Here is a 21,558-nt window from a genome sequence, read left to right on the forward strand (position 1 = left end):
AGGCGGCGGAGGTGGTCACGGGAAGCAGCCTCCAGTGCCTCCAGCCTCCTCATGGGCTTCTTGAGTAGCGGTGTCGGAGGCAACAGCGGAGTCAGTAGTGGAAATCTGCTGACGGATCGAAATTTAATTCAGCATGCAGGGAGAGTTCCATTTTAGAGGCCCAGGAATTCGAAGTCTGACCTGAAGGCCGAGAGAAGGGAGGCCGCCTCCGACCTGAGGGCTCCCCCACAATCCCGGACGTCAGGACCCCCATTCAGTGAAGAAGAGCTGGGCAGGGGAGGTGAGGAAGAGGACGTTGCTGGAGAAGGAGGTCGATCCGCGCATCATGCTTCCACACCAAGGGAAGCGGGCTGAGATGGTGGAGGGGGGGGTTTAGCTTTACCCACCGCGTGACCGGTCGCCATCTTGTCAGGTCTGGGAGAGCGGGGTTCCGTTGGCGCAGTGCGCAGCAGGTAACGTTGCATAGAGCTCTGTTGAAGGTCTGAAGGGTCGGTGGGGTGGGAATTGCCCGCCGACATGTATATGGTAGGTGTAGCTAGACTAATACGTAACTGCTGGAGCCGGATGATCTCGTGGCTCAGCACCACATGACCAGTGTCTTCAAATCAGTTGCAATGAAATCCACACAGGCGTGAAGACATGGGCAGGTAGTACAAGTCTGTTAATGTAGAAAAAATTTGAGCATAGCAATCCACAGCAAAAGAGGAGCAGAGAGACAGGTGAACTGGCACAGGGATTTGTGAGGCAAGCAGTGGAGGTCTGGTGCAATACTCTGCAGAGCTATGAGGATGTAGCTGGGAAACTTCAAAGCAGCAGACAGGCACTTGTCAGACTGAGGGAGACTCGGCAGGGGCTGTGAGCGATACTCTGCAGGGGCTGTGAAATAGCAGGCAGGTAAAGACGGCAATTGAAAGGGGTCAGTACACAGGCTTCAGGACCCCCTCCCCCCCCCACCGCCCCCCCACCCCCTCCGCCTGCAGGATAACAATAGCCAGAGAGTCCTCAGCAGTGGGAAGCTGAAGAAGCAGAGTGTGCCCCTGTCCAGCAGCTACACAATAGGGGGGAAGATGGGACCCCCAGTGATCTCTCTGTGGCAAGGGGGTATCCTAGGACTCCTCAGGGCCGAAGGTGGGTGCAGGGTGGGCAGCAAGATGGCGGGCAGCGGCGACCAGAAACGTCCTCCCGCGGACAGCGGGGTCCCCAGCCGTACAGCAGGCCTGGCGGCTATTATAGGGTTACTGGGGGAAGACTGCCACGGGGGTGAAGCGGAGTACCTCTCTTACCGTCCCCGGATCGAGCGGCGGCGGATCGCGGAGGTCAGCTAGGCCGCGATGACGCGGGTAGGCCGCAGGCGCCGGTCCGGCGCGATCCCCTGCAGGATGGACACAATACGAGGATGGCTGGCTCCCCAGACCCTGTCAGCTCTCGGGGGAGAAGTCTATGTGCCGATCCGGAGGCCAGGTGAGCGGATGGCTGCGGATTAGGTTGTGGCTTGTACGGAGCTCCCTCTTCATGCGGCCAACTTGGCCTGCGTCTGGACACGCCCCCACCCTGGCGCAGGTTTTTATCTAGCATGTCTCTGTACATTGCTGCATTCATCTTTTCCTCGATCCTGACTAGTTTCCCTGTTCATGCCACTGAAAAAAATACCTATAGCATGATGCTTCCATCACCATGCTTCACTGTAGCGATGGTATTGGCCGGGGGATGAGCAGTGCCTGATTTCCTCCAGACATGACGCTTGCTATTCAGGCCAAATAATTCAATCTTTGTTTCATCAGACCAGAGAAATTTGGTTTTGCATGGTCTGAGAGTCCTTCAGGTGCCTTTTATTGAGGTGTGCCTTTCGCCTGGCCACTCTACCATACAGGTCTTATTGGAGTGCTGCAGAGACGGTTGTTCTTTTGGAATATTCTCCTCTCTCCACAGAGAAACACTGGAGCTCTTGGTCACCTCCCTGAGTAAGGCCCTTCTCCCCCGATCGCTCAGTTTGGTCAGGTGGCCAAATCTAGCAAGATTCCTGGTGGTTCCAAACTTCTTCCATTTACAGATGATGGAGGCCACTGTGCTCATTGGAACTTTCAATGCTACAGAACTTTTTCTGTACCCTTCCCCAGATCCGTGCCTCTATGCAATCTTGTCTCTGAGGTCTACAGAAAGTTCCTTGGACTTCATGGCTTGATTTGCTTTCTGACATGCACTGTTAACTTAACTGTGGGACCTTATTAAGAAAGGCGGGTGCCTTTCCAAATCATGTCCAATCAACTGAATTTACTACAGGTGGACTCCAATCAAGTTGTGCAAACATCTCAAGAGCGAACAGTGGAAACAAGATGCGTCTGAGCTCAATTTTGAGTGTCATGGCAAAGGCTGTGAAAATATGTACATGTGATATTTGTTTGTTTTTTATTTTTAATAAATTTTCAAAGATTTCAAACAAACTTCTTTCATGTTGTCATTATGGGGTATTGTTTGTAGAATTTTGAGGAAAATAATGAATTTAAACTCTTTTGAAATAAGGCACATAAGGTGACACAACAAAATGTGGAAAAAGTGAAGCGCTGTGAATACTTTCTGGATGCACTGTACTTATGTCAGAAAACCATCTCTTTTCTTTTACATATAGTAAATCATATCCAATGTATCTGTATTTATATTTTCCTAATAAAAAATCTGCTTCAGTTTTTCTGGTAGTGGAAGGTGATGACTGAGGGCCCATTTATTTTTTGCTGTACGTTAACATGCATTGCGTTAACCACTTAAGCCCCGGAGGATTTGGCTGCTAAAGGACCAGGGGTTTTTTTGCGATTTTTTACTGCGTGACTTTAACGGACAATTGCGCGGTCGTGCGACGCTGTACCTAAACGAATTTGACGTCCTTTTTTTCCCACAAACAGAGCTTTCTTTTGGTGGTATTTGATCACCTGTGCGATTTTTTGATCACGCGCTATAAACAAAAAAAGAGCGTAAATTTTGCAAAAATAACAATATTATTCACATTTTTTTATATGAAATTCCCCAAAAAAAAAAGTAAAAATCAAAATTTTTTAACATTTTTCGGCCAATTTGTTTTATGCTACCTATGTTTGGTAAAAAAAATCGCAAAAAGCGTATTTTGATTGGTTTGCGCAAAAGTTATCGCGTTTACTAACAAAGAGAAAGATTTTTGTCATTTTTGGTGTTTTTTTTTTAACGCGTAATGGCGGCGATCTGCGATTTTTTTTTTCGGTACTGCGACATTGCGGCGGACAGATCGGACCCTTGACTGACATTTTTGACACTTTTGGGGTTACCAGTGACATTACTGCAGTAATCAGTGCTATACATATGCACTGTTACTGCAAAAATGACACTGGCAGGGAAGGGGTTAACTTTATTGGACAGGGAGGGGTTAAGTGTGTCCTAGGGGCGTGCTTTCTACTGTGTAGGGACATTCCTATTGGTGTAAAAGCAAAGATCAACCGTTCTACATAGTAGAACGGTCAGATCTTCACTTTTACACAGGGAGAACTGACAGGCAGCTTGTTTACACAAGCTGCTCTGTCTTTCTCCCTTCACAGGAGCGATCGCAGTCTGACTGGCGGACATCGAGTCCGCCGGTCACACGCACTGACTTGCCTGTGAACGAGCCGCGGCGGGCGCGCGCCTCGGCGGGCGCGCGCCCGCCCGCGATAGGCTCGCTAGTCAGTGACAGGCGAGTGACGTACCGATACGTCACTCTGCCTGGCCGGGGCTGACCGCCGCAGTATATAGTCGTACGGCGGTCGGCAACCGGTTAAGACAGCTGCCAATGCACTTTCATTTCCTTTTACTAACACAACGCTCTGTTATACAATATGCAATACAATATGCAATACAGTTAATGTATAAATGGTTTCTGATATAATTTTGCACACCATTGCTGTTTGCACCAGGCTGGACATACTGTATGTACTACAATTTCCTGCAAACGTTGCAATCAGTTTCTCATCATATTCAGACAGCGTACATGACATTGGAATGTCTTCTATAGAGCAACTTCTCTATAGAGAAATTGATGAAAGAGTTAAGCCTCGTACACACGCAACGATTATCGGCCGACCGATCGGCCGACTTTTGTCCAGTGTTGTTGTGTTGGTTGAAATGTGCTCTAGACTGCACACGAATTTTCTCGGCCAACAAAAATCGACTTCAGAAGTGATGTCATGTGATGGTTTACTTTCCTTGTGTTTTTTCATCTCTGAGCATGCCCAGTCTTGCTCATCAGATTTTTGTCTGCCGAAATCTGTACTGACTGACGGAAAATCGGCCGTTGTGGTGAGGGCCAACAAAAATGTTATAGCCTGCACACCAGATTTTATTCGGCCGAAAAGTCGGAGTCGGTTGTCGAAAGCATCATACTAACAAGCCGAAAATCGGCCGATCGGACATTGGTCGAAAATTCACGGCCAACTATCGATGCGTGTGTATGAGGCATTACATATGGCTCACCCACAACAGATAGGTTGCCCTGTATTTTCCAGTTAAGCCAATATATAAGGGCAAGAGAAAATATCTTTAGCAATATACCCTGTATCACACCAATATCTTGCATAGAAGAAAATGTCCTACAGTACATGCTGCATTTGGGTGCATCCACCTGCATGTTGCAAGTCAAGTCTAAATAAAAAGAAGACTTTAAAAACGCAATGCTAAAATGCATGTCAATGCACATTACCTATGCGTTTTGTTGTGAATTGTAGCCAAGTCTGGGGCTGTCCATAGAAATCAGGCACAGCTGGTCACAATAGGCTTATAAAGAGAGGCACGCAAGAAAGGGGGATGGCGCGACAAAGGCAAAGCTGTGCTTCACAATACAGTTTCTCACTCTAATGCTTTATAATGCCTCTGAGATCAATGGGAATGAGCAGATATCACTTACCTGTTTTCCTTGTAGGTATCAAAGAAATGAAAAAGTCTGCAAGTGACAGCAAAGCTACATTGTCATAGTACTGCATTCGCTATATCTATTCAATAAAATGCAAACATGTGTTGCACACAGGAGGTAAATATATATTATTTACACATATACAGATATACGTTTTTATATTTCCTTTTTAAATGTTTATTTTCTTATTAGAGGGTACTTGCCTGTCTCACTATTGTTTTATTGTCTTCAATTTTTTTGTGTATTTTTATTTAAATATTCAAATAGTCCCTTTTTTAAGGACCAGAAAAAAAAACTTTTTATAATTGTAATACATTTTTTGGGAGAAAGAATATTGATCTTCATTGGAAATATGTACAGCCTTTTGGAGTATTTGGTGAGTATAATACTTAATGCATCTATTGCTTTTCCCCTGTTTTCATCTTGCAATTATTGGCCAAATTATTCAGCTCTACTGTCTATTGCACATTTGACAATAATGTTGTGCTATACATTACATGCATCATACCACTTCAATCTGTACACTGTTTTGTATACTATATCCATCAGACCTCTACACTCTTTACACAGCGTTGTACATTATATCCTTTATACTGATCCACTATGTACATTGAACCCCGGCTGGGGCCCTTCTCTCCGAGCCCTGTGGTGGAACGCCAGGGCCCGGTTGCAAGTGTGACCTTTCCTTTATGGCCTTGGAAGTCCAGACCACTGGTGTCAGTTTTCGTTTTCAATTCTTTTTATTGACAAAATGTAAAGGTTACAGGCATAAAATTCAAAACAGGTAGATAAAGTCGTAATCAGGGCTCGAGTCCTGCAGGAACACATGGGAACGGCGTTCCTGTACTTTTTCCACAGAAGGAACGCAGTTCCTGTTAGCAGCCGAGTCCTGCAGAACTAGCCTTTGTCCTCCCTCCCTCAGTTCTCCACCTCCAATGGCCGCTGTAACAAAGTCCTGCCTCCTAGACCGGCTCCAGTGATAGGCAGAACACTGATCCAATGCCGGCAAATTGAATCAGTGTGACAGGTATTATAGGAACCGGCCTAGGAGGCGGGACTTTGTTACAGCGGCCATTGGAGGAGGAAGACCGAGGGAGGGGAGGACGCGCTCGCCAGGATATTCAAATCCAAGATCAGCGACAAAGCGGAAGGTCACCGCTGTGTGCTATCCATCCAGGCACTAATGAGGCTGCATTGCTGGGCACTAATATGGCTGCATTGCTGATCACTGGTATGGCTGCATTGCTGGGCACTGGTATGGCTGCATTGCTGGGCACTGGTTTGGCTGTATTTTTAGGCACTGGTAAGGCCGCATTGATGGGCACTGGTCAGGCTGTATTAATGGGCACTGGTAAGGCTGCATTGTTGGGCACTGGTCAGGCTGCATTGATGAGCACTGGTAAGGCTGCATTGCTGAGCACTGGTAAGGCTGCATTGCTGGGCACTGGTAAGGCCGCATTGCTGGGTACTGGTCAGGCTGTATTAATGGGCACTGGTAAGGCCGCATTGCTGGGCACTGGTCAGGCTTTATTAATGGGCACTGATAAGGCTGCATTGCTGGGCACGGGTAAGGCCGCATTGCTGGGCACCGGTAAGGCTGCATTGCTGGGCACTGGTAAAGCTGCATTGCTGGGCACTGGTAAGGCTGCATTTTATGGGCACTGGTAAAGCTGCATTTGATGTCCACTGGTAAGGCTGCATTTGATGGGCATTGATCAGGCTGCATTTATTGGGCACTGATCAGGCTGCATTGCTGGGCACTGCTAAGGCTGTATTAATGGGCACTGGTAAGGGTGCATTGCTGGGCACTGGTAAGGCTGCATTGATGGGCACTTATAAGGCCGCATTGCTGGGCACTGGTAAGGCCGCATTGCTAGGCACTGGTCAGGCTGTATTGATGGGAACTGGTCAGGCTGTATTGATGGGCACTGGTAAGGCTGCATTGATGGGCACTGGTAAGGCCGCATTGCTAGGCACTGGTCAGGCTGTATTGATGGGAACTGGTCAGGCTGTATTGATGGGCACTGGTAAGGCTGCATTTAGATTTTGCCAGCGGCTTAGACATTAATGGTCGTGCGTTGAGTTATTTTGAGGGGACAGCAAATTTACACGGTTATACAAGCTGTACGTTCACTACTTTATATTGTAGCAAAGTGTCATTTCTTCAGTGTTGTCACATGAAAAGATATAATAAAATATTTACAAAAATATGAGGGGTGTACTCACTTTTGTGAGATACTGTACCTTCTAGAAGTTTTTCCTTGAGTTCAAATACCCTCTAAGAATTTATAAACTCAAAAGATATTATAGCTGAACTCCAGGAATAAAGACTTTCGTTTGTATATATACACTCACCGACCACTTTATAAGGTACAACCTGCTAGTACTGGGTTGGACCCCTTTTTGCCTTCAGAACTGTATTTGTTTTTTGTGGTATAGATTTACCAAGGTGTTGGAATGGTAGCATCACGTAGTTGCTGCAGATTTGTTGGATGCACACAGCGCGAAGACGGAGCTGTCACCCGCCTGCTCAGCGGGGATCAGCGGATCGATCCCCCGCTGAGCAGAGAACGGACCTCATCGGACGCTGAACGTGTGAAAGGACCCTTAGCCTTTACATTCATTTTTATTCATCTTCTGGCTTTCTACATATAGAAGATGCACTATTTTTCAACTTCTCTAATTGCACTGTAATTTGGTATCAGTGGCGACAGCTGACAGCGAATGTCTGCAGACACATTAAGTATGTTCCTCTTTTGTGTTTTTGTGTCACAATATTTGGAAAATGCACATTCACACATGTATGTTGTTAGAAATGTTCGAAGCATATGTACTGTTTTATCTGCTACATTTCGGAAATATTATGACAAGCCCAGAATGAAGACAGAGAGACAGTATGAGGTTATTTCTGAAGAGGTACAAAATATGTCAAGATGTTCTTCTTTGGTTGTTAAAACAGATGTACAACAAGGCCTTAAGAATTTGCGAACCACCTGTAGTACAGGTGCAGGTGTATGTCCCTGAACTCACACCGTCTGCACACACCTACATGCACCCATGCAAATGCCAAACTGAGAACAGTGGCTGTGTCCGTGCAGCTGCTGCATCCCAATAGATGTGAATGGGAGCCTCTAGGCAGAAGCACGAATGAAGGGAAAAACAACCCTTCATAAATTATTATCAGTCCGCGCTTGCCTAAATAACCCTATACCACTACTTTACAGCTGCTTTATGAGATATCCCCCTGATACCTTTAACCACAAAAAAAAAATAATACAGCTCTACAGTTATTCTAAAACTAACACTAACCAGTGCAATAATCCAATATAACTAATCCAGTGGTTCTTAACCTGGGTTCGATCGAACCCCAGGGGTTCGGTGACTCAGTCTCCGTGGTTCGGCGGGGGGGACAAAGGGGCGATTGCTCCCCCCGAGAAAATATTACTGATTGTGAGGCCGAGCGCACCCCGGGAAATCAGAGCTGCAGTCGGGACAACTCACAGCCATTACACATAGACACTTGACACTCCGCCCCCTGTACCTCCCCCAGCAGGTTTCCAGCCTATCTCCTGCAGGCTGCTTGCTGCGTGAGTGGGCGGGATGGGGATGTACCTGACCACGGAGATCGCGCCCGCCTGGAAGAGGGAAGTGTGAGCAGCTGAGCAGAGGTAGCCGAGTGAATGTTCCTGGAGGTAGGCTCAGCTAGCTGTACATGGTGGATTCGTTTACAAGGACCTCTATGCTACGTCTGCTGAGTTACTGCAGCTTAGCATAGAGGTGCTGTTAGCTGACAGATGGAAATGCATGTCCTTTTCATTTAGCTCAATAAAGCATTGTGAATACCCCCTGGTGTGTGCCCTCCTGATACCCCATGGAATGCTCTCCCAACACCTCCCCCCAACGTGTGCCCTCCTAACACCCCATGGTATGCCCTCCAAACACCTCCCCAAAGTGTGTTCCCTCTTGACACCCCATGCTATGTCCTCTCAACCCCACCAGTGTGTGCCCTCCTGATACCCCATGGTATGCCCTCCCACCAAAACCCCCCCCCCCCAGTGTATGTCCTCCTGATACCCCATGGAATGCCCTCCCAACACCTCCCCCCAGTGTGTTCCCTCCTGACACCCCATGGTATGTCTTCCCAGCCCCCCCAGTGTGTGCCCTCCTGATACCCCATAGTATGCCCTCCCAACACCTCCCCCCTCAGTGTGTTCTCTCCTGACACCCCATGGTATGCCCTCCCAGCCCCCCACCCCAGTGTGTGCCCTCCTGACACCCCATGTTTTAATGGTTTTGTTCTTTGTTCTTAATGGTTTTGTTTTTTGAGATACAGTCGCCAACACTTGCAGGGAGGCCCCAGCGAGATTTGAACTCGCGACCCCTGGTTTACAAGACCAGTGCTCTAACCCCTGAGCTATGTGCACCTATGTATAAATATATACCTAAATATATACCTATGTTTTGAGTTTGAAAAAATCATATTTTATTTTTTCAATTAAGAAGGGTTCGGTGAATGCGCATATGAAACTGGTGGGGTTCAGTACCTCCAACAAGGTTAAGAACCACTGAACTAATCAAATAGGCTGGGTCTTTCTCTTTCACTTCACATCCTCCTTCTACTGGGGTTTCATAACCAACAAAACAGGAGCAGGAAGTGCATACATAATATATTTTTTATATTATTATTATATAGGATTTATATAGCGGCAGCAGTTTACACAGCTCTTTACAACTTGAGGGTAGACAGTACAACTACAATACACTTGAATACAGTAGGAATCAGAGGGCCCTGATCATTAGAGCTTACAATCTAAGAGGGAGGGTCAAGAGATACATGAGGTAATAATTGTGGGGAGATGTGCTGATGGAGAAAATACATTTACAGTTGTTAGGTGGGGGCTCGAAAGGCTTCTCTGACAAAGTAGGAGATAGTTGGACAGATTGGGGTAGAGCATTCCAGAGGATGGGAAAAGCTCGGGAGAAGTCCTGGAGGCGAGCATTGAAAGAGGAGACAAGGTTGTTGGAGAGCAGGAGGTACTGGGAGGAACAATGAGAATGATCTGGTTGGTATTTTGAGACCAGGTTAGTGATGTAGGTTATGGGTGGCTTTGTAAGTTATGGTTAGTATCTTGAATTTAATTTGTAGGTTGAGAGGCAGCCAATGGAAGTATTGGCAAAGAGGGGTAGCAGAGGCAGAGTGGTTTGTAAGGTGGATAAGCCTGGCAGCAGCGTTCATGATGGACTGAAGGGGGATAGCTTATTTAAATATAAGCCAATTAGGAGGGAGTTTCAGTAATCTAGACAAGAGATGACCAGGGAGTGTATTAGAAGCTTTGTGGTGTCGTTGGTTAGGAAGGGGCGTATCTTGGAGATGTTGCAGAGTTTGAGGTGGCAAGCTTTGGACAGCGACTGGATATGGGGCCAAAAGGATAGTTTAAAGTCCAGGATTACACCTAGGACCTTGACATGGGTAGACAGGTTGATAGTTGAGCCATTGATTTTGACAGAGAAATCAGGGGAAGAGGAACGAGGGGGAGGAAATATCATGAGCACGGTTTTGGATAGGTTGAGTTTGAGGAAGTTATGTGATATCCAGGCTGATATGTCTGTTAGTAAGTTGGTGATGCGTGAGGAGACTGAAGGAGTGAGCTGAGGAGTGGAAACATAAATTTGGGTGTCTTCAGAGTATGGATGATATTGAAAGCCATGGGAGTCAATCAGCTCACCCTGGAAGGAGGTGTAGATTAAGAAAATGAGAGGTCCAAGAACAGAACCTTGGGGGACCCACGACAGAGAAAGGAAGAGGAGAGGAGGTAGTAGAGTTGTACGTAGCACTAAAGGTGCATTGGGATAGGTAGGATAAGAACCAGTGAAGAGTACAGTCACAAAGGCCAAGGGAGTGAAGTTTTTTGAGGAGGAGGGGGTGGTCCACTGTGTCAAAGGCAGCAGAGAGGTCCAGGAGGAGCAGTACAGAATAGTGTCCTTTGGTGTTAGCTGTTACTAGGTCTTTGTGAGTTTAAGGAGAGCAGTTTCTGTGGAGTGCTGAGGGCGAAATCCAGACTGAAGGGGATTAAGAAGGTTGTTCTTAGTCAGACGTCCCTCCCCCCCACCGCCTTCCGTGGCTGGCTGGCCTTCATTCGGCTTTGATTGGGTCTCCATGTAAAAACCCCCAGATCCCTCCACAAGAGTACCTGTCAAAAAATAAAAAAATATTTTTTTAATGTATACGAAAATATCGACCAATATTGGCCGATACCGATATGCGATGACCAAAATATCGGTATCGGCAATAAAAAAACAAATATCGGTCGATCACTAGTTTTTTATATACAGTATTTGAATAGTTATACTTTATTTTTGTGCAGGGATCTGCTTCCCTCTATTGTTTGAATTTGTAAATGCCTTTAAATAGATTATGTGTTCACTTCGTGCTCCTGTTTTGTTGGCTTTGAAACCCCAAAAGGAGGAGGAAGTGAAGAGAAAGAAAAAATCATAGGCATAAGTCCTGTCCAAGTTGCTAGATCCTGGACCAGAAAAGACTATTATGCAAGTGTTCTTATGATCTAATAGCTTAACTGCAGCTGCTGAATGTATATTAAAATCCTTGTGAGAGACAGAATATCTCTGCCCTTATTTCACATGCACAGTGCCAGATAGCTAGATCTGTGTTACTGTATGTGTGGTAGTCCCCTTCCAGTATATTGGTAGGTGAACCTGTTTTTTGCAATATCGTTTTTATGCAGATCCTGTTATTCTAGTTGACCCTGTCTCTTCTGGTTTGGAATTCTATAGCTAGTTTTAGCTTAGGGCTCGATAACCAGCATAGGACAGAGCCAGGTTAGGATTCCATTGGCCATTTTAGGATCATAGGCTTAGAGGTCTGGTTGCTTGTCAAATTAGAAACTGTTAGGGAGCGAGCGACTAAATCGCAGAGTAGATAAACTCAGAGTTCCAGTGTGACACCACAGTTCCTGCTAGTAACAAGCTCCATTCCAGGCTGGTTGGACAACAGTTAGAGGATTCCCCCCCATGACTGCTGATCTTGTCTTCAGGTCTGCAACACAAAGGCAAAAGCCACATGATTCACAGGGGCCCCTGCAACTGTACTTTACTGTAATATTCATCTGGAGGTAAATACCTACATATACCGGGTATACTGTATGTGCACAATTCCACCAGGACTTTTATCGAGCCATTTGCTGATAATACTTTTTTACTTTTTTGTATATTGGATGTATGTACTGTTATTAATCTTTTCTTAGATAATATATATTTGTTGCGTGGTATTATTTGGGATAATTTAATTATTTCTATACTGGTGTGCATCTATATGCTTATCGTTAATGTTACATGCTGATTGGAGTCGTTTTTCTGCTCCCAATTACTTTGTTGAAAATACTAATTTCCCAGGAAGGGAAACCCACTCTGTTCACAGAAGCCCTGTCCCTGTCTTTCTCATAACCCCCCCCCCCCCCCCCACTATCTATTCCCAAAAAGAGTAGAACACCCGAAGTTAGGGTGTAACATGTTCTTTTTCTAACTCTTACTCCCTCATTTCTCCCCCTCAGTGCAACAGCGGGCAGGGTTTTCTTTCCCTGCAACTGCTGTTAGATTTTAAATGGTGTGGCTGTGTGGGGCTCCACTCCCTCATGTCATTCATTCACAGGAATCTTTTAATGAAAAAACTTCAAGACCCATATGCCACTACGGCAGATGGACTTGTAGTTTGAATGAACTGTAAGTATCCTGATCAGCACACTTGTAGTTCAGAGGTACAGGCAACAGAGCTGATAGTTGCCAACATTAGAAAAAAATTTCCAGGGACACTTTGCAGCACAGCTATCAATTACTTACCACACCCACTTCCCTGAAGCTCCGCCCACTCTGCATAATTAATCTCCGCCTACTTATCTGATTATAGGGTCTACTTCATAAAGAGAGAATGACAGGAAATTGAAAAGGGAATTGAGAACTTAAGGCCAAAGTAGCAGAGTTGGAATAATTCTCCCATTCAGCTGCACTACTTCTGCCTAAAGTTTAAAATTCTCATCACAATTCCCTGCAATTCTAAAGTGTGAAATGTGCTCAGGTGTGACCATAGAAAAAATGGAATATGTAAATATAAATAAAGTGCAAGGTGTACATAAGTATGATTATACTATCTGGTATAATTAGGTTTTATTGTACTTATTTACACTTAATACTTTATTTAGATTTACATATTCCATTTTTTGTATGGTCACACCTGAGCACATTTTACACGTTATTCACCTGTCTTTGAATTCAGCCCTCTGTAGGGTGATAATTTTCATTTACATAAAACAATGTAGCATCCTTTCCTTCCTAACACATTACCCAGTCCATACCAGTATAGATTCTAACACATTACCCAGTCCATACCAGTATATATCCTAACACATTACCCAATCCATACTGGTATAGATCCTAACACATTACCCAGTCCATACCGGTATAGATCCTAACACATTCCCCAGTCCATACCAGTATAGATCCTAACACATTACCCAGTCCATACCATCCTAACACATTACAGAGTCCATACCAGTATAGATCCTAACACATTACCCAGTCCATATTATCCTAACACATACCAAGTCCATACCAGTATACAGTAGGTACGGAAAGTATTCAGACCCCCTTAAATTTTTCACTCTTTGTTATATTGCAGCCATTTGCTAAAATCATTTAAGTTCATTCTTCTTCCTCATGAATGTACACATAGCACCCCATACTGACAGAAAAACACAGAATTGTTGACATTGTTGCAGATTTATTAAAAAAGAAAAACTGAAATATCACATGGTCCTAAGTATTCAGACCCTTTGCTCAGTATTTAGTAGAAGCCCCCTTTTGATCTAATACAGCCAGGAGTCTTTTTGGGAAAGATGCAACAAGTCTTTCACACCTGGATTTGGGGATCCTTTGCCATTCCTCCTTGCAGATCCTCTCCAGTTCTGTCAGGTTGGATGGTAAACGTTGGTGGACAGCCATTTTTAGGTCTCTCCAGAGATGCTCAATTGGGTTTAAGTCAGGGCTCTGGCTGGGCCATTCAAGAACAGTCACGGAGTTGTTGTGAAGCCACTCCTTCATTATTTTAGCTGTGTGCTTAGGGTCATTGTCTTGTTGGAAGGTAAACCTTCGGCCCAGTCTGAGGTCCAGAGCACTCTGGAGAAGGTTTTTGTCCAGGATATCCCTGTACTTGGCCGCATTCATCTTTCCCTCGATTGCAACCAGTCGTCCTGTCCCTGCAGCTGAAAAACACCCCCACAGCATGATGCTGCCACCACCATGCTTCACTGTTGGGACTGTATTGGACAGGTGATGAGCAGTGCCTGGTTTTCTCCACACATACCGCTTAGAATTAAGGCCAAAAAGTTCTATTTTGGTCTCATCAGACCAGAGAATCTTATTTCTCACCATCTTGGAGTACTTCAGGTGTTTTTTAGCAAACTCCATGCAGGCTTTTGTGTGTCTTACACTGAGGAGAGGCTTCCATCGGGCCACTCTGCCATAAAGCCCCGACTGGTGGAGGGCTGCAGTGATGGTTGACTTTCTACAACTTTCTCCCATCTCCTGACTGCATCTCTGGAGCTCAGCCACAGTGATCTTTGGGTTCTTCTTTACCTCTCTCACCAAGGCTCTTCTCCCCCGATAGCTCAGTTTGGCCGGACGGCCAGCTCTAGGAAGGGTTCTGGTCATCCCAAACGTCTTCCATTTGAGGATTATGGAGGCCACTGTGCTCTTAGGAACCTTAAGTGCAGCAGAAATCTTTTTGTAACCTTGGCCAGATCTGTGCCTTGCCACAATTCTGTCTCTGAGCTCTTTTAGGCAGTTCCTTTGACCTCATGATTCTCATTTGCTCTGACATGCATTGTGATCTGGAAGGTCTTATATAGACAGGTGTGTGGCTTTCCTAATCAAGTCCAATCAGTATAATCAAACACAGCTGGACTCAAATGAAGGTGTAGAACCATGTCAAGGATGATCAGAAGAAATGGAAAGCACCTGAGTTAAATATATGAGTGTCACAGCAAAGGGTCTGAATACTTAGGACCATGTGATATTTCAGTTTTTCTTTTTTAATAAATCTGCAACAATGTCAACAATTCTGTGTTTTTCTGTCAGTATGGAGTGCTATGTGTACATTCATGAGGAAGAAGAATGAACTTAAATGATTTTAGCAAATGGCTGCAATATAACAAAGAGTGAAAAATTTAAGGGGGTCTGAATACTTTCCGTACCCACTGTAGATATCCAGCATGAGATTTTTCCCATTGAGGATTGAGGTCTGTTTTCATTTTTTTGAGCAATATATATATATATACACACACACATACACATACACATACACATACACGGATATGTACACACATTTATCTAGAGCTAGAAAACTATATATATATATATATGTATCAATTAACAGGTGTATAAATTATATCTATAAAAAAACATTATTGATAGTAGTAATTAATGGAGTGTGAGGCCTCCAGCTTGTCAGAAGGGGCTCTGCCTCCTCCTGCTGGCGGATTTTGGAAAGTGCACCATGCTGACACCGTGCCTTCGGTGACACGTTAAATTTGCGACAGGCGGGAAGAGTGAACGGGCACAGAGTGAGAGACAACCTGCTGCCAGAATTACAACTCCTAGCTGGGGTGAGGCACAAAAAAATAAAATAAAATTTTTTAAATGATTTACATTGTCCCTGATTAACAGGGACAATGTAAAATACCCGGGTCAGGCTCCTATTTGCCGGGATTGTCCCGGGAAAAACGGGACAGTTGGCAGGTATGTCTAAAAGAGGGTGCAGCTTATTACGCATGGGGCACAGCGGGAATGTAGTGTCTGCAGACACCAGCATCTTCTATTTCCAGAGAGGGGGAGGGGTGAGTGCTCAAAAAGTTATTTTGAGGGTCATTTTAACCCTTTACTGCTGGACATTTTTATTAATTTTATTCCATTTTCCATTTTTTCCAATGGGCTAATTGCTCATTTCTGTCCTCAAAGCATTCCATAGTTTGTGAAATGATGAAGGCCCCAGTCATACCTCTGACATACACCTGTATGGGAAGCACCCATTTTTTCAAGCTTTATTTTTTTTCTTGCCCAACAAGCATAGAGCAGTTTATTGATTTCATTGGGCTGTACTATGCGAGACAAACGTGGCAAAGTAGGGCATGGCATGTTTCATTTAGTATGGTTTTTTATATCATGCATTTTGCCACATTTGTTGCATGTTTTTGCGTGTTGCAAAGCATGCATTATCTTCTGGCATTTGGGGTGCCATTTACAATAAATAGTGCTACCAGCATGACGCACATTTTTTTGCATATTCCGGGATTGTGTGGAAATGTGCATTTCTGTGCGCATTATCCGAACATGCAAATGTGAACGCAGACTAACTAATATGGTGAAAGTTTGTCACAGCGGCATGCGATGTTCCACCATATTTCTTTTTTTTTCCCCTTTGTTTCCTGTTCCAATTTTCACTTTTTCTGCAAGTATTTGGCATGAGTGATTGTACATACAGAGCAGCAGATCTATGGACTGGGTGAAGTATGTTCAGTAGATCAGGGGTGGGGAAACTATGGCCAGCATTTCCCACAGCAGTACCAGCCTGAGCCAGTAGTACCCACAGCAGTACCAGCCTGAGCCAGCAGTACCAGCCTGAGCCAGCAGTACCAACCAGCAGTACCTGCCAGCAGTACCAGCCAGCAGTACTCGCCAGCAGTGCCAGCCCGCTGTACCCACCAGCAGTACCCACCAGCAGTTCTTTTCAAAACTTACCATAGCAAAGAGTCAACTGTGCTCCAGACTGACAGACGCAAACCTGGAAAACCAGTTACAAGTAGCAACATCATCAATACCAGCTAAAATCATTCACCTCCAGCCATCACATTAGGGGTGAGTTAATTCAATAATGTTATAAATATCCAAATGGCCCTTGGCAGAAAAAAGGTTCCCCACCCCTGCAGTAGATCAATAGAGCATACTGTATAACTGGAAGCAGGGGGGGGGGAAGGGTCACATGACCCGGGCACTATGCTCAGGGGCAGGGCACAGGTGACAGCTGCAGGCCCCTGCTCCTATCACCTCCCCCACAACACTACAGTAGAGGAATTACATCATACTCCTCCACCCCTCCTCCAACTATTCTGCTCCACCCACTCCTCAGTCTGAATTCTCCTATCTTCTTTCATATGCCGAGAGATTAGAGGAGTTTCCTCCCACATAAACTCCCTTGCTCCACCTCCTGCACAGGCTCATAGGTTCATAAAGCCTTCACTAACATGGTGGACCACCACAGGTCCTGGTTCTGTCAGCAGCAGTCATTGGTTGCTAGGGATGCCGGCATCCCTAGCAACTAATGACTTCACATGCATGCTGTGTGCACGTTTCTCCTGCTAGTTCCTACCTCCTTCCTGTCAAGCTATAGGGATTTCTCCTACAGTTACACTAAGCACTGTGATGGGGCAACTGATCTATGGGATTGATCTATGGGGGTGCTTGGATGGGGGCAACTAATTAATCGGGACACAGTGATGGGGGGGGGGCAACTCATCTATGGGGGTACTCTGATGGGCGGCAACTGATCTACAGGGACACTATGATGAGGCAACTAATCTATGGGGGAAACTTTGATGGGGCATTATGATAGGGCAACTGATCTATGGGGACATTGTGATGAGGGCAACTACTCTATGGGGGCAATGTGATTGGGGCAAGTAATCTATGGGGAGACTGTGATGGGGCAACTAATGTATATATGTACTCTGATGGGGCAACAAATTGATGGGGGTACTGTGATGGGGCAACTGATTTGTCAGTACAACCTGTCTTATTGGGGCACTGTGATGAGGGCAACTAATCTATATATACTATATTGTCAAACGTTTTGGGACACATGACTTTACACACATATGAATTTTAATTTCATCCCAGTCTTTGGATGACCGAGTTTGGGGTGGAGGAACTTGACTGGTGTGCACAGAGTCCTGACCTCAACCCGATAGAACACCTTTTGGATGAGTTGAAGTGGAAACTGGGAGCCAGGCCTTTTCATTCAACATCAGTGCCTTACCTCACAAATGCTCTTGTGGAAGAATGGTCAAACATTCCCATAGACACACTCCTAAACCCTGTGGACAGCCTTCCCAGAAGAGTTGAAGCTGTAATAGCTGCAAAGGGTGGGCCAACTCAATATTGAACCCTATGGACTAAGACTGGGATGCCATTAAATTTCATGTGCGTGTTAAGGCAGGTGTCCCAATACTTTTGACAATATAGTGTATGTACTCTGATGGATAATCTAAGGCTGCAACTAATCTAAGGGGGCATTCTGATGGGATAACTGATCTATGGGAGCACTGTGATGGAGCAAGTGATTTGTAAAGGCACTCTGATGAGGTAAACTGATCTATGGGAGTATTTTGATGGGGCAATTGATCTATGGGGGTACTCTGATTGGGGTTCCTGATATAAGGGGGCACTGTGAAGAAGAACACCTGATGTAAGGGGGCACAGTGATGGGGGTAACTGATCTATGGGGATGCTCTGTTTGGGATAAACAATGTATGAAGGTATTCTGATGAGGATCCTGCTTTACGGGTGTACATAAGATGGGAACACCTTATGTAATGGGGCAGCTAGTCTATGGGGAGGCTGTATTACGGGGGTACCCCTATGGGGTATTGATATAAGGGGGGGACATTGAAGGGGGCAATTGATACATGAAGATATTTTCTGATTGGGGTATGGATTTCTAGGGGTACTTTGATGGGGACATCTGATGTAAGAAGGCACTGTTATAGGAACACTTGATGTAAGGGGGCACTGGTATGGGGACACCTGATGTGTGGGGGCACTGGTATGGGGACAACTGATGTAAGGGGGCACCAGATGTAAGATGGCACTGTTATGGGAACACCTAATGTAAGGGGGCACTGTTATGGGAACGCCTGATGTAAGAGGGAACTGTTATGGGGACACCTGATGTAAGAGGGCACTGTTATGGGGACACCTGACTTAAGAGGGCACTGTTATGGGGACACCTGATGTAAGGGGGCACTGTTATGGGGACACCTGATGTAAGGGGGCACTGTTATGGGAACACCTGATGTAAGAGGGCACTGTTATGGGGACACCTGATGTAAAAGAAAAGAGGCACTGTTATGGAGACACCTGATGTAAGAGGGCACTGTTATGGGGACACCTCATATAAGGTAGCACTGTTATGGGGACGCTGGATGTAAGGGGACAGTCTTAAGGGGACACCTGTAATAAAGGGGTACCTTGATTGGGGTAACTGATCTAAGGTAATATTCTGATGGGGGCATCTAATATGTGGTGGTAACTGATATGTGAAGGTACTCTGATTGGGGTTCCCGATTTATGGGGAACACAAATGGAGGTACCTGATGTGGTTCTATTTTCTTTAACTTGAAAAATGGATATGATTGGCCTACTTTTATGTTTTATAACAGAGTTATTTCTTTGTCTTACATCTTGTTTCTGGTAAGGATAGTTGTTTGTGGAAGGCCAGAATAAAAGGGCACAGCCAGTGAAGGTGCAAGAATAGGAATGATCACAGGAAGGAGAAGCGGAGTGCCCAAAAGGCAGAATCCGGGGCTCAGAAAAGACTGGTCACCATGAACAGATCCAAGGCCAAGGCACCACTGGAAGCTCTGAGGATCAATACTAATCAGCTGCACTGGTCGGAGGTAAAGTCTTATCTATTAACAATGTCTTTGCTACAAGTCAACCCCAGTTATCTGCTGATACTCCAGACCACCCCTCAATTTCGTCCATTTAAACTTCAGTTCATTTTCCAGTATATATGGACAATATCACAGGTCATCCTCCATTCTACCAATACTCCAGGCCACCCTCTGGCCCAGTCTGCAAATACTACAGATCACCTGTTGTCAGGACCATCAATAGGGGGTACACGCAGTACTTCCCATTTGGTCAGCAGGGGGCGTCAACAGAGGCTGCCTGTGGATACGTGGGGCTGTCTGGTCAGCTCTCCAGTGCCCCATCATTTCTAACGGCAGCCCAGCCTAGCCCTGTCATCTGTAGTCAGCCATTTTCTCCCTTTCACATCATTGGCTCAACACAGACACCAGCCAGCTGTGCAGAGACAGCGACCTGACAACTCTGGTTGTGATAAGGATATGAGAATATCTAAATCTTTCATAGGGTGGTCCATTCCTCCTCCAAGTGGGGGGTCTGCAGTTCTGATAAGCCTACATTTCTGGAATGTGGACAGGTGGAGATTGTATTGAAAAGGCACTACAAGAAAACAACAAGAGAAGGGCGCACCGACCTTGTGCATTACCACTTAAAAGTTTATTAAAATCAAAGAAGGGTAGCGTACAATATACTCACAAACGTAGCATATGAACAAGCATATAGAAAATGGGCATCGCTCGCTTCCAGGACACTTATCTGCTGCTGGATAGCGTGATGGCGTCCTCGAAACCTGATGTGGCTTAAGCGTTTCGAGGGAGGACCCTCTTCCTCGGAGCCAAAATCGGGCGCCAAAATAGTAGCGCATGGGCGCTACTTCTAATATATGTTGGTATATTTAACACTGGTATGTGAAGATGTATCTGTTATAGTGTTATTGGTGTGACATATGGTAAACATATAACAACACAATTATACATACACGGCATACAATATGATATAGCTGTAAAGCAGTGCCACAAAATTATGATATGTAAATAAATTATGTGATAATAAATCTTGTGAAAAGGTGAAATCCTTCTGTGGTATAAGAATATAATAAATAAATAAATAAATAAAGTGCTGCAGTGTCAAACCTGTAAAAAGGTGAATACCTACTGTATAGGTACAAAGTATGATAAATAAATATAGTGCTACAGTATTAGCTGTGCAGAGCTTGCTACCCCTTTACAGGGTAAAGCATTGCTGTGAGTGCAATTCTTACAGGGGCACGGCATCACCGCATAGAGCACAGCCAAGTAAGAGATAAGCACAGTACCACCGTCTCACCTATTCTTTTGGCTTCTCATATACTTGGGATATCACAAACACCTAAAAAGGATCACAAACTGTTAATACTTAGATTTATTCTTTGGATTGGTTTGGCACTACAGCACCTTCAAAGAGTAATGTGGCTGACAGCCCATCTCAGCACATAATATTGGGACCTTTTCACAGGATTTGTTATCACATAATTTATTTACATATCATAATTTTGTGGCACTGAGCACGAGAGCACTTTATAGTTATATCATATTGTATGCCATGTATGTATAAGTGTGTTGTTATATATTTACCATATGTCACACCAATAACACTATAACAGATACATCATCACATACCAGTGTTAAATATACCAACATTTATTGCCGGTTCACATTTGTGCGGCTTGCGAGATCGCATGCAATTCGGAGAGCACTGCTCCTTCATTACATGCGCTCTCATGTGCGGATGCGTGTTCAGCCATACACTTAGTATGGCTAAATTTGCACTGCATCCGCACCAAACACGCACATGACGCATTTTTCAGCCGCATCAGAATCGGAGCGCAGTGGTTCACACCTGTGCGATCCGATTCTGTGCGAACTGTCAGATCGCACTGCAATATGCAATCAAACTGGGGGTGT

Source organism: Pelophylax lessonae, assembly GCF_965119305.1.
Source record: "Pelophylax lessonae genome assembly, chromosome: 1".
NCBI classification, from domain to species: domain Eukaryota; kingdom Metazoa; phylum Chordata; class Amphibia; order Anura; family Ranidae; genus Pelophylax; species Pelophylax lessonae.